This window comes from Heptranchias perlo, chromosome 13 (genome assembly GCF_035084215.1).
Source record: "Heptranchias perlo isolate sHepPer1 chromosome 13, sHepPer1.hap1, whole genome shotgun sequence".
Classification (NCBI taxonomy): Eukaryota; Metazoa; Chordata; class Chondrichthyes; order Hexanchiformes; family Hexanchidae; genus Heptranchias; species Heptranchias perlo.
Window position 1 is genome coordinate 686588 of NC_090337.1, and position 15738 is coordinate 702325.

The 15738-nt window shown below is 42.9% G+C and overlaps 1 protein-coding gene across 4 annotated transcripts in view; it reads right to left on the reverse strand.

Annotated features, from left to right (window-relative positions):
* The window catches only part of masp1 (MBL associated serine protease 1), a 409480-nt gene that overhangs the window by 136185 nt on the left and 257557 nt on the right, over positions 1–15738 (reverse strand). The gene's annotated exons all lie outside the window — the stretch shown is intronic.

Below are 15738 nucleotides of genomic sequence, written 5' to 3' on the forward strand. Positions count from 1 at the left end.
CCTGATTACTGAAAACCAGCAATACTGTACAACACGCCTGATTACTGAAAACATCAATACTGGACACCACGACTGATTACTGAAACCATCAATACTGTACACCACGCCTGATTACAGAAACCATCAATACTGTACACTACGCCTGATTACTGAAACCATCAATACTGTACACCACGCCTGATTACTGAAACCATCAATACTGTATACCACGCCTGATTACTGAAACCATCAATACTGTGCACCACGCCTGATTACTGAAACCATCAACAATGTACACCACGCCTGATTACTGAAACCATCAATACTGTACACCACGCCTGATTACTGAAACCATCAATACTGTACACCACGCCTGATTACTGAAACCATCAATACTGTACACCACGCCTGATTACTGAAACCATCAATACTGTACACCACGCCTGATTACTGAAACCATCAACAATGTACACCATGCCTGATTACTGAAACCATCAATACTGTGCACCACGCCTGATTACTGAAACCATCAATACTGTAGACCACGCCTGATTACTGAAACCATCAATACTGTACACCACGCCTGATTACTGAAACCATCAATACTGAACACCATGCCTGATTACTGATACCATCAATATTGATCACCACACCTGATTACAGAAACCATCAATACTGTACACCACGCCTGATTACTGAAACCTTCTATACTGTACACCACGCCTGATTACTGAAACCATCAATACTGAACACCAAGCCTGATTACTGAAACCATCAATACTGTACACCACGCCTGATTACTGAAACCATCAATACTGTACACCACGCCTGATTACAGAAACCATCTATACTGTACAACACACCTGATTACTGAAACCATCAATACTGTACACCACGCCTGATTACTGAAACCATTAATACTGTACACCACGACTGATTACTGAAACCATCAATACTGTGCACCAGGCCTGATTACTGAAACCATCAATACTGTACACCACGCCTGATTACTGAAACCATCAATACTGTACACCGCGCATGATTACTGAAACCATCAATACTGTACACCACGCCTGATTACTGAAACCATCAATACTGAACACCAAGCCTGTTTACTGAAACCATCAATACTGTACACCACGCCTGATTACTGAAACCATCAATACTGTACACCACGCCTGATTACTGAAACCATCAATACTGTACACCACGCCTGATTACCGAAACCATCAATACTGTACACCACCCCTGAATACTGAAACCATCAATACTGTCCACCACGCCTGATTACTGAAACCATCAATACTGTACACCACGCCTGATTATTGAAACCATCAATACTGTACACCGCGCATGATTACTGAAACCATCAATACTGTACACCACGCCTGATTACTGAAACCATCAATACTGAACACCAAGCCTGATTACTGAAACCATCAATACTGTACACCACGCCTGATTACTGAAACCATCAATACTGTACACCACGCCTGATTACAGAAACCATCTATACTGTACAACACGCCTGATTACTGAAACCATCAATACTGTACACCACGCCTGATTACTGAAACCATCAATACTGTACACCACGACTGATTACTGAAACCATCAATACTGTACACCACGCCTGATTACTGAAACCATCAATACTGTACACCACGCCTGATTACTGAAACCATCAATACTGTACACCACGCCTGATTACTGAAACCATCAATACTGTACACCACGCCTGATTACAGAAACCATCAATACTGTACACGACACCTGATTACTGAAACCATCAATACTGTACACCACGCCTGATTACTGAAAGCTTCTATACTGTACACCACGCCTGATTACTGAAACCATCAATACTGTACACCACGCCTGATTACTGAAACCATCAATACTGTACACCACGCTTGATTACTGAAACCATCAATACTGTACACCACGCCTGATTACTGAAACCATCAATACTGTACACCACGCCTGATTACTGAAACCATCAACAATGTACACCATGCCTGATTACTGAAACCATCAATACTGTGCACCACGCCTGATTACTGAAACCATCAATACTGTAGACCACGCCTGATTACTGAAACCATCAATACTGTACACCACGCCTGATTACTGAAACCATCAATACTGAACACCACGCCTGATTACTGATACCATCAATATTGATCACCACACCTGATTACAGAAACCATCAATACTGTACACCACGCCTGATTACTGAAACCATCAATACTGTACACCATGCCTGATTACAGAAACCATCAATACTGTACACCACGCCTGATTACTGAAACCATCAATACTGTACACCACGCCTGATTACAGAAACCATCCATACTGTACACCACGCCTGGTTACAGAAACCATCAATACTGTACACTATGCCTGATTACAAAAACCATCAATACTGTACACCACGCCTGATTACTGAAACCATCAATACTGTACACCATGCCTGATTACTGTGACCATCAATACTGTACACCACGCCTGGTTACAGAAACCATCAATACTGTACACCACGCCTGATTACAGAAAACATCAATACTGTACACCACGCCTGATTACTGAAACCAACAATACTGTACACCACGCCTGATTTTCTGAAACCATCAATACTGTACACCATGCCTGATTACTGAGACCATCAATACTGTACACCACGCCTGGTTACAGAAACCATCAATACTGTACACCACGCCTGATTACAGAAACCATCAATACTGTACACCACAACTGATTACTGAAACCATCAATACTGTACACCACGCCTGATTACTGAAACCATCTATACTGTACACGACGCCTGATTACTGAAACCATCAATACTGTACACCACGCCTGATTACTGAAACCATCTATACTGTACACCACGCCTGATTACTGAAAACCATCAATACTGTACAACACGACTGATTACTGAAACCATCAATACTGTACACCACGCCTGATTACAGAAACCATCAATACTGTACACCACGCCTGATTACTGAAACCATCAATACTGTACACCACGCCTGATTAATGAAACCATCAATACTGTACACCACGCCTGATTACTGAAACCATCAATACTGTGCACCACGCCTGATTACTGAAACCATCAACAATGTACACCACGCCTGATTACTGAAACCATCAATACTGTACACCACGCCTGATTACTGAAACCATCAATACTGTACACAACGCCTGATTACTGAAACCATCAATACTGTACACCACGCCTGATTAACGAAACCATCAATACTGTACACCACGCCTGAATACTGAAACCATCAATACTGAACACCACGCCTGATTACTGATACCATCAATACTGTACACCACGCCTGATTACTGAAACCATCAATACTGTCCACCACGCCTGATTACTGAAACCATCAATACTGTACACCACGCCAGATTACTGAAACCATCAATACTGAACACCAAGCCTGATTACTGAAACCATCAATACTGTACACCACGCCTGATTACTGAAACCATCAATACTGTACACCACGCCTGATTACCGAAACCATCTATACTGTACTACACGCCTGATTACTGAAACCATCAATACTGTACACCAAGCCTGATTACTGAAACCATCAATACTGTACACCACGACTGATTACTGAAACCATCAATACAGTGCACCACGCTTGATTACTGAAACCATCAATACTGTCCACCACGCCTGATTACTGAAACCATCAATACTGTACACCACGCCTGATTACTGAAACCATCAATACTGTACACCGCGCATGATTACTGAAACCATCAATACTGTACACCACGCCTGATTACTGAAGCCATCAATACCGAACACCAAGCCTGATTACTGAAACCATCAATACTGTACACCACGCCTGATTACTGAAACCATCAATACTCTACACCACGCCTGATTACTGAAACCATCAATACTGTACACCACGCCTGATTACCGAAACCATCAATACTGTACACCACGGCTGAATACTGAAACCATCAATACTGAACACCACGCCTGTTTACTGATACCATCAATACTGTACACCACGCCTGATTACTGAAACCATCAATACTGAACACCAAGCCTGTTTACTGAAACCATCAATACTGTACACCACGCCTGATTACTGAAACCATCAATACTGTACACCACGCCTGATTACTGAAACCATCAATACTGTACACCACGCCTGATTACCGAAACCATCAATACTGTACACCACCCCTGAATACTGAAACCATCAATACTGTCCACCACGCCTGATTACTGAAACCATCAATACTGTACACCACGCCTGATTATTGAAACCATCAATACTGTACACCGCGCATGATTACTGAAACCATCAATACTGTACACCACGCCTGATTACTGAAACCATCAATACTGAACACCAAGCCTGATTACTGAAACCATCAATACTGTACACCACGCCTGATTACTGAAACCATCAATACTGTACACCACGCCTGATTACAGAAACCATCTATACTGTACAACACGCCTGATTACTGAAACCATCAATACTGTACACCACGCCTGATTACTGAAACCATCAATACTGTACACCACGACTGATTACTGAAACCATCAATACTGTACACCACGCCTGATTACTGAAACCATCAATACTGTACACCACGCCTGATTACTGAAACCATCAATACTGTACACCACGCCTGATTACTGAAACCATCAATACTGTACACCACGCCTGATTACAGAAACCATCAATACTGTACACGACACCTGATTACTGAAACCATCAATACTGTACACCACGCCTGATTACTGAAAGCTTCTATACTGTACACCACGCCTGATTACTGAAACCATCAATACTGTACACCACGCCTGATTACTGAAACCATCAATACTGTACACCACGCTTGATTACTGAAACCATCAATACTGTACACCACGCCTGATTACTGAAACCATCAATACTGTACACCACGCCTGATTACTGAAACCATCAACAATGTACACCATGCCTGATTACTGAAACCATCAATACTGTGCACCACGCCTGATTACTGAAACCATCAATACTGTAGACCACGCCTGATTACTGAAACCATCAATACTGTACACCACGCCTGATTACTGAAACCATCAATACTGAACACCACGCCTGATTACTGATACCATCAATATTGATCACCACACCTGATTACAGAAACCATCAATACTGTACACCACGCCTGATTACTGAAACCATCAATACTGTACACCATGCCTGATTACAGAAACCATCAATACTGTACACCACGCCTGATTACTGAAACCATCAATACTGTACACCACGCCTGATTACAGAAACCATCCATACTGTACACCACGCCTGGTTACAGAAACCATCAATACTGTACACTATGCCTGATTACAAAAACCATCAATACTGTACACCACGCCTGATTACTGAAACCATCAATACTGTACACCATGCCTGATTACTGTGACCATCAATACTGTACACCACGCCTGGTTACAGAAACCATCAATACTGTACACCACGCCTGATTACAGAAAACATCAATACTGTACACCACGCCTGATTACTGAAACCAACAATACTGTACACCACGCCTGATTTTCTGAAACCATCAATACTGTACACCATGCCTGATTACTGAGACCATCAATACTGTACACCACGCCTGGTTACAGAAACCATCAATACTGTACACCACGCCTGATTACAGAAACCATCAATACTGTACACCACAACTGATTACTGAAACCATCAATACTGTACACCACGCCTGATTACTGAAACCATCTATACTGTACACGACGCCTGATTACTGAAACCATCAATACTGTACACCACGCCTGATTACTGAAACCATCTATACTGTACACCACGCCTGATTACTGAAAACCATCAATACTGTACAACACGACTGATTACTGAAACCATCAATACTGTACACCACGCCTGATTACAGAAACCATCAATACTGTACACCACGCCTGATTACTGAAACCATCAATACTGTACACCACGCCTGATTAATGAAACCATCAATACTGTACACCACGCCTGATTACTGAAACCATCAATACTGTGCACCACGCCTGATTACTGAAACCATCAACAATGTACACCACGCCTGATTACTGAAACCATCAATACTGTACACCACGCCTGATTACTGAAACCATCAATACTGTACACAACGCCTGATTACTGAAACCATCAATACTGTACACCACGCCTGATTAACGAAACCATCAATACTGTACACCACGCCTGAATACTGAAACCATCAATACTGAACACCACGCCTGATTACTGATACCATCAATACTGTACACCACGCCTGATTACTGAAACCATCAATACTGTCCACCACGCCTGATTACTGAAACCATCAATACTGTACACCACGCCAGATTACTGAAACCATCAATACTGAACACCAAGCCTGATTACTGAAACCATCAATACTGTACACCACGCCTGATTACTGAAACCATCAATACTGTACACCACGCCTGATTACCGAAACCATCTATACTGTACTACACGCCTGACTACTGAAACCATCAATACTGTACACCAAGCCTGATTACTGAAACCATCAATACTGTACACCACGACTGATTACTGAAACCATCAATACTGTGCACCACGCTTGATTACTGAAACCATCAATACTGTCCACCACGCCTGATTACTGAAACCATCAATACTGTACACCACGCCTGATTACTGAAACCATCAATACTGTACACCGCGCATGATTACTGAAACCATCAATACTGTACACCACGCCTGATTACTGAAGCCATCAATACCGAACACCAAGCCTGATTACTGAAACCATCAATACTGTACACCACGCCTGATTACTGAAACCATCAATACTCTACACCACGCCTGATTACTGAAACCATCAATACTGTACACCACGCCTGATTACCGAAACCATCAATACTGTACACCACGGCTGAATACTGAAACCATCAATACTGAACACCACGCCTGATTACTGATACCATCAATACTGTACACCACGCCTGATTACTGAAACCATCAATACTGTCCACCACGCCTGATTACTGAAACCATCAATACTGTACACCACGCCTGATTACTGAAACCATCAATACTGTACACCGCGCATGATTACTGAAACCATCAATACTGTACACCACGCCTGATTACTGACACCATCAATACTGAACACCAAGCCTGATTACTGAAACCATCAATAATGTACACCACGCCTGATTACTGAAACCATCAATACTGTACACCACGCCTGATAACAGAAACCATCTATACTGTACAACACGCCTGATTACTGAAACCATCAATACTGTACACCACGCCTGATTACTGAAACCATCAATACTGTACACCACGACTGATTACTGAAACCATCAATACTGTACACCACGCCTGATTACTGAAACCATCAATACTGTACACCACGCCTGATTACTGAAACCATCAATACTGTACACCACGCCTGATTACAGAAACCATCAATACTGTACACGACACCTGATTACTGAAACCATCAATACTTTACACCACGCCTGATTACTGAAACCTTCTATACTGTACACCACGCCTGATTACTGAAACCATCAATACTGTACAACACGCCTGATTACTGAAACCATCAATACTGTACACCACGCCTGATTACTGAAACCATCAATACTGTACACCACGCTTGATTACTGAAACCATCAACAATGTACACCACGCCTGATCACTGAAACCATCAATACTGTACACCACGCCTGATTACTGAAACCATCAATACTGTGCACCACGCCTGATTACTGAAACCATCAACAATGTACACCACGCCTGATTACTGAAACCATCAATACTGTACACCACGCCTGATTACCGAAACCATCAATACTGTACACCACGCCTGATGACTGAAACCATCAATACTGAACACCACGCCTGATTACTGATACCATCAATATTGATCACCACACCTGATTACAGAAACCATCAATACTGTACACCACGCCTGATTACTGAAACCATCAATACTGTCGACCACGCCTGATTACTGAAACCATCAATACTGTACACCACGCCTGATTACAGAAACCATCAATACTGTACACCACACCTGATTACAGAAACCATCAATACTGTACACCACGCCTGATTACTGAAACCATCAATACTGTACACCACGCCTGATTACAGAAACCATCCATACTGTACACCACGCCTGGTTACAGAAACCATCAATACTGTACACTACGCCTGATTACAGAAACCATCAATACTGTACACCACGCCTGATTACTGAAACCATCTATACTGTACACGACGCCTGATTACTGAAACCATCAATACTGTACACCACGCCTGATTACTGAAACCATCTATACTGTACACCACGCCTGATTACTGAAACCATCAATACTGTACAACACGCCTGATTACTGAAACCATCAATACTGTACACCACGCCTGATTACTGAAACCATCAATACTGTACACCACGCTTGATTACTGAAACCATCAACAATGTACACCACGCATAATTACTGAAACCATCAATACTGTGCACCACGCCTGATTACTGAAACCATCAACAATGTACACCACGCCTGATTACTGAAACCATCAATACTGTACATCACGACTGATTACTGAAACCATCAATACTGTACACCACGCCTGATTACCGAAACCATCAATACTGTACACCACGCCTGATTACTGAAACCATCAATACTGTACACCACGCCTGATTACAGAAACCATCCATACTGCACACCACGCCTGGTTACAGAAACCATCAATACTGTACACTACGCCTGATTACAAAAACCATCAATACTGTACACCACGCCTGATTACTGAAACCATCAATACTGTACACCATGCCTGATTACCGAAACCATCAATACTGTACACCACGCCTGAATACTGAAACCATCAATACTGTACACCATGCCTGATTACAGAAACCATCCATACTGTACACCACGCCTGGTTACAGAAACCATCAATACTGTACACCACGCCTGGTTACAGAAACCATCAATACTGTACACCACGCCTGGTTACAGAAACCATCAATACTGTACACCACGCCTGATTGCAGAAACCATCAATACTGTACACCACGCCTGATTGCAGAAACCATCAATACTGTACACCACGCCTGATTACAGAAACCATCAATACTGTACACCACGCCTGATTACTGAAACCATCAATACTGTACACCACGCCTGATTACAGAAACCATCAATACTGTACACCATGCCTGATTACTGAAACCATCAATACTGTACACCACGCCTGATTACTGAAACCATCAATACTGTACACCACGCCTGATTACTGAAACCATCAATACTGTACACCACGCCTGATTACTGAAACCATCAATACTGTGCACCCTGCCTGATTACTGAAACCATGAATACTGTACACCACGCCTGATTACTGAAACCATCAATACTGTACACCACGTCTGATTACAGAAACCATCAATACTGTACACCACTCCTCATTACTGAAACCATCAATACTGTACACCACGCCTGATTACTGAAACCATCAATACTGTACACCACGCCTGATTACTGAAACCATCAATACTGTACACCACGCCTGATTACTGAAACCATCAATACTGTACACCACGCCTGATTACTGAAACCATCAATACTGTGCACCCTGCCTGATTACTGAAACCATGAATACTGTACACCACGCCTGATTACTGAAACCTTCAATACTGTACACCACGTCTGATTACAGAAACCATCAATACTGTACACCACGCCTGATTACTGAAACCATGAATACTGAACACCACGCCTGATTACTGAAACCATCCTTACTGTACACCACGCATGATTACAGAAACCATCAATACTGTACACCACGCCTGATTACAGAAACCATCAATACTGTACACCACGCCTGATTACAGAAACCATCAATACTGTACACCACGCCTGATTACAGAAACCATCAATACTGTACACCACGCCTGATTACAGAAACCATCAATACTGTACACCACGCCTGATTACAGAAACCATCAATACTGTACACCACGCCTGATTACAGAAACCATCAATACTGTACACCACGCCTGATTACAGAAACCATCAATACTGTACACCACGCCTGATTACAGAAACCATCAATACTGTACACCACGCCTGATTACTGAAACCATCAATACTGTACACCACGCCTGATTACTGAAACCATCAATACTGTGCACCCTGCCTGATTACAGAAACCATCAATACTGTACACCACGCCTGATTACTGAAACCATCAATACTGTGCACCCTGCCTGATTACTGAAACCATCAATACTGTACACCATGCCTGATTACTGAAACCATCAATACTGTGCACCCTGCCTGATTACAGAAACCATCAATACTGTACACCACGCCTGATTACAGAAACCATCAATACTGTGCACCCTGCCTGATTACAGAAACCATCAATACTGTACACCACGCCTGATTACTGAAACCATCAATACTGTGCACCCTGCCTGATTACTGAAACCATCAATACTGTACACCATGCCTGATTACTGAAACCATCAATACTGTGCACCCTGCCTGATTACAGAAACCATCTATACTGTACACCACGCCTGATTACAGAAACCATCAATACTGTGCACCTCCTCCAATGTCTTCAATTATTTTCAATTATCCCAATATAGATTGGGACAGTAAAAGTGTAAACGTCAAAGAGGGGGACTAATTCATGAAAAGAACTTTCTGGAACAGTGTGTTTCTCACCCAACCAGGAAGGAAGCAGTGCTCGATCTCGTTCTGGGGAGTGAAGAGGGGCAGGTGGAGCATGTTCCAGTGGGGGAGCATTTGGGGAACAGTGATCATAATATCATTAGATTTAAAATATTTATGGAAAAGGAGAAGGAACAATCAAATGTGAAAATGCATAACAGGAGGAGGGCTAATTTCAGTGCGTTAAAAAGGGATTTTAAAAAATTATTCATTCATGGGATGTGGGCGTCGCTGGCGAGCCCGGCATTTATTGCCCATCCCTAATTGCCCTTGAGAAGGTGGTGGTGAGCCGCCTTCTTGAACCGCTGCAGTCCGTGTGGTGAAGGTTCTCCCACAGTGCTGTTAGGAAGGGAGTTCCAGGATTTTGCCCAGATAGATTGGAATCAATGATTGGTGGCAAAACAGTAATTGAACAATGGGAGGCCTTCAAGGAGGAGTTGGTTCAGGTACAGAGTGGACATATTCCCACGAGGGGGAAAGGAAGGGCATCCAAAGCTAGAGCTCCCTGGGTGACTCATGATATAGAGAGTAAAATGAAATCGAAAAAGGAGGTTTACGATAAATGTAAGGTTCATAATAGAGTAGAGAATCAGGCTGAATACAGAAAGTACAGAGATCATCAAAAAAATGGAATAAGAGGGGCAAAGAGAGAGTATGAGAATAGATTCACGGCTAACATAAAAGGGAACCCAAAAGTATTTTATAAACATATAAAAAGTAAAAGGGTCGTCAAAGGAAGGGTGGGGCTGATTCGGGACAAAAAAGGAGATCTTCTTGTGGAGGCAAAGGGTGTGGTTGAGACACTAAATGAATATTTCACATCGGTCGTCACTAGAGAAGAGGATGCTGCCATTGTAGCAGTAAAGGAGGAGGGAGCAGCGATATTGAATAGGATAAAAATAGATAAAGAGGAGGTGCTTAAAAAATTGGCAGTAATCAAGGTAGAAAAGTCACCCGGTCCAGATGGGATCCATCCGAGGTTACTGAGGGGAGTAAGGGTAGACATTGCGGAGGCTCTGGCCACAATCTTCCAATCCTCCTTAGATATGGGGACGGTGCCAGAGGACTGGAGGATTGTAAATGTTACTCCCCTGTTCAAAAAAGGGAGAGGGATAAACCCAGCAATTACAGGCCAGTCAGCATAACATTGGTGGTAGGGAAACTTTTAGAGACAATAATCCGGGACAAAATTAAGTTGGAAAAGTCACTTGGAAAAGTCTGGGCTAATAAATGAAAGTCAGCACGGTTTTATTAAAGGAAAATCATGTTTAACAAACTTGATTGAGTTCTTTGATGAAGTAACGGGGAGAGTTGATGAGGGTAGTGCGGTTGATGTTGTGTATATGGAGCTGGGGCCTCAGCTATTTACAATCTATATTAATGACTTAGATGAAGGGAGCGAGTGTAATGTATCCAAGTTTGCTGATGATGCAAAGCTAGGTGGGAAAGTAAGCTGTGAGGAGGACACAAAGAGTCTGCAAAGGGAAATAGTCAGGTTAAGTGAGTGGGCAAGAAGGTAGCAGATGGAGTATAATGTGGGGAAATGTGAGGTTATTCACTTTGGTAGGAAGAATAGAAATTGAATATTTTTTAAAGGGTAAGAAACTATTAAATGTTGGTAGTCAGAGGGATTTGGGTGTCCTCGTACAAGAAACACAGAAAATTAACATGCAGGTACAGCAAGCAATTAGGAAGCAAACAATTGGTATGTTGGCCTTTATTGCAAGGGGGTTGGAGAGCAAGAGTAAGGAAGTCTTACTACAATTGTACAGGGCTTTGGTGAGACCACACCTGGAGTGCTGTGTACATTTTTGGTCTCCTTATCTAAGGAAGGATATACTTGCCTTGGAGGCGATGCAACGAAGGTTCACTAGATTGATTCCTGGGATGAGAGGGTTGTCCTATGAGGAGAGATTGAGTAGAATGGACCTATACTCTCTGGAGTTTAGAAGAATGAGAGGTGATCGCATTGAAATATAGAAGATTCTGAGAGGGCTTGACAGGGTAGATGCTGAGAGGCTGTTTCCACTGGCTGGAGATTCTCGAACTAGGGGGCATAGTCGCAGGATAAGGGATCAGCCATTTAAGACTGAGATGAGGAGAAATTTCTTCACTCAGAGGGTTGTGACTCTTCGGAATTCTCCACATGGTGGGCTGTGGATGCTGAGTCCTTGAGTATATTCAAGGCTGAGATCGATAGATTTTTGGACTCTAGGGGAATCAAGGGATATGGGGATTGGGCGGGAAAGTGGAGTTGAGGTCGAAGATCAGCCATGATCTGATTGAATGGTGGAGCAGGCTCGAGGGGCCGTATGGCCCACTCCTGCTCCTATTTCTTATGTCCTACTTTCAATAGGCATTTGATAAAGTACCACACAATAGACTTGTTAGCAAAATTAAAGCCCATGGGGTTAAAGGGACAGAGGCAGCGTGGATACAAAATTGGCTAAGGGACAGAAAGCAGAGAGTAGTGGTGAACAGTTGTTTTTCAGACTGGAGGGAAGTATACAGTGGTGTTCCCCAGGGGGTCAGTATTAGGACCACTGCTCTTTTTGATATGTATTAATGACCTGGGCTTGGGTATAGAGGGTATCATTTCAAAGTTTGCAGATGACACGAAACTGGGAAATGTAATAAACAACATGGAGGATAGTGACAGACTTCAGGAGGACATAAACAGACTGGTGAAATGGGCAGACACATGGCAGAGGAAATTTAACGCAGAGAAGTGTGAAATGATACATTTTGGTAGGAAAAGAAAGAGTGATTTTGCATTTATATAACGTCTTTCATGTCCTCAGGTCGCCCCAAAGTGTTTTACAACCAATAAAGTACTTTTGAAGTGCAGTTACTGTTGTAATGTAGGAAACATGTCAGCCAATTTGCGCACAACAAGATCCCACAAACAGCAATGAGATAATGACCAGATAATCTATTTTAGCGATGTTGGTTGAGGGATAAATATTGGCCAGGACACCGGGGAGAACTCCCCTGCTCTTCTTCGAAATAGTGGTCGTGGGATCTTTTGCGTCCACCTGACAGGGCAGATGGGGCCTCGGTTTAACATCTCATCTGAACCTCCAACAGTGCAGAACTCCGAGTCGGCCTGGATTATGTGCTCAAGTCGATGGAGTGGGAAGGATGAGGAGAGGCAATATAAACCAAATGGTACAATTTTAAAGGGGGTGCAGGAACAGAGAGACCTGGGGGTGCACATACAGAAATGTTTGAAGGTGGCAGGACAAGTTGAGAAGGCAGTTAAAAAAGCATATGGGATCCTGGGCTTTATAAATAGAGGCATAGAGTACAAAAGCAAGGAAGTTATGCTAAACCTTTATAAAACACTGGTTATATTCTCAGCTAGAGTATTGTGTTCAATTCTGGGCACCACATTTTAGGAAGGATGTCAAGACCTTAGAGAGGGTGCAGAGGAGATTTACTAGAATGGTACCAGGGATGAGGGACTTCAGTTATGTGGAGAGACTGGAGAAGCTGGGATTGTTCTCCTTAGAGCAGAGAAGGTTAAGGGGAGATTTGATAGAGGTGTTCAAAATCATGAACGGTTTTGATAGAGTAAATAAGGAGAAACTGTTTCCAGGGCAGACGGGTCAGTAACCAGAGGACACAGATTTAAGGTGATCGGCAAAAGAGCCAGAGGTGACATCAGGGAACTTTTTTTGTTCAGCAGGTGGTAATTATCCAGACTGCACGGCCTGAAAAGGCGGTGGAAGCAGACTCAATAATAACTTTCAAAAGGGAATTGGACAAATACTTGAAGGGAAAACATTCACAGGGCTTTGAGGAAAGAGCAGGGGAGTGGGACTAATTGGATAGCCCTTTCAAAGTATCCAAGTTTGCTGACGATACAAAGCTAGGTGGGAAAGTAAGCTGTGAGGAGGACACAAAGAGTTTGCAAAAGGATATAGACAGGTTAAGTGACTGGGCAAGAAAGTGGCAGACAGAGTATAATGTGGGGAAATGTGAGGTTATTCACTTTGTTAGAAGCAATAGAAAAACAGCATATTTTTTAAATGGTGAGAAACTATTAATGTTGGTGTCCAGAAAGACTTGGGTGTCCTCGTACAACAAATACAAAAAGTTAGCATGCAGGTACAGCAAGCAATTAGGAAAGCAAATGACATGTTGGCTTTTATTGCAAGGGGGTTGGAATATAAGAGTAAGGAAGACTTACTACAATTGTACAGGGCTTTGGTGAGACCTCACCTGGAGTACTGTGTACAGTTTTGGTCTCCTTATCTAAGGAAGGATATACTTGCCTTAGAGGGGGTGCAACGAAGGTTCACTAGATTAATTCCTGGGATGAGAGGGTTGTCCTATGAGGACAGATTGAGTAGAATGGGCCTATACTCTGGAGTTTAGAAGAATGAGTGTTAATCACATTGAAACACATAAGATTCTGAGGGGGCATTACAGGGACTATGCTGAGAGATTGTTTCCCTTGGCTGGAGAGTCTAGAACTAGGGGGCATAGTCGCAGGTTAAGGGGTCGGCCATTTAAGACTGAGATGAGGAGGAATTTCTTCACTTAGAGGGTTGTGAATCTTTGGAATTCTCTATCCCAGAGGGCAGTGGATGCTGAGTCATTGAGTATAAACAAGGCTGAGATCGATAGATTTTTGGACTCTAGGGGAATGAATGAATATGGGGATTGGACAGGAAAGTGGAGTTGAGGTCAAAGATCAGCCATGATCTGACTGAATGGCGCAGCAGGCTGAAGGGGCCGAATGGCCTACTCCTGCTCCTATTTCTTATGTTCAAAGAGCCAGCATAGGCACGATGGGCCTCATCCAGTTACGTATTTTCACATTTGATTGTTCCTCGTCCTTTTCCATAACTATTCTAAACCTAATGATATTATGATCACTGTTCCCCAAATGCTCCCCCATTGAAACATGCTCCATCTGCCCCCCTTCATTCCCTGGAACTAGATCCAGCACTGCTTCCTCCCTC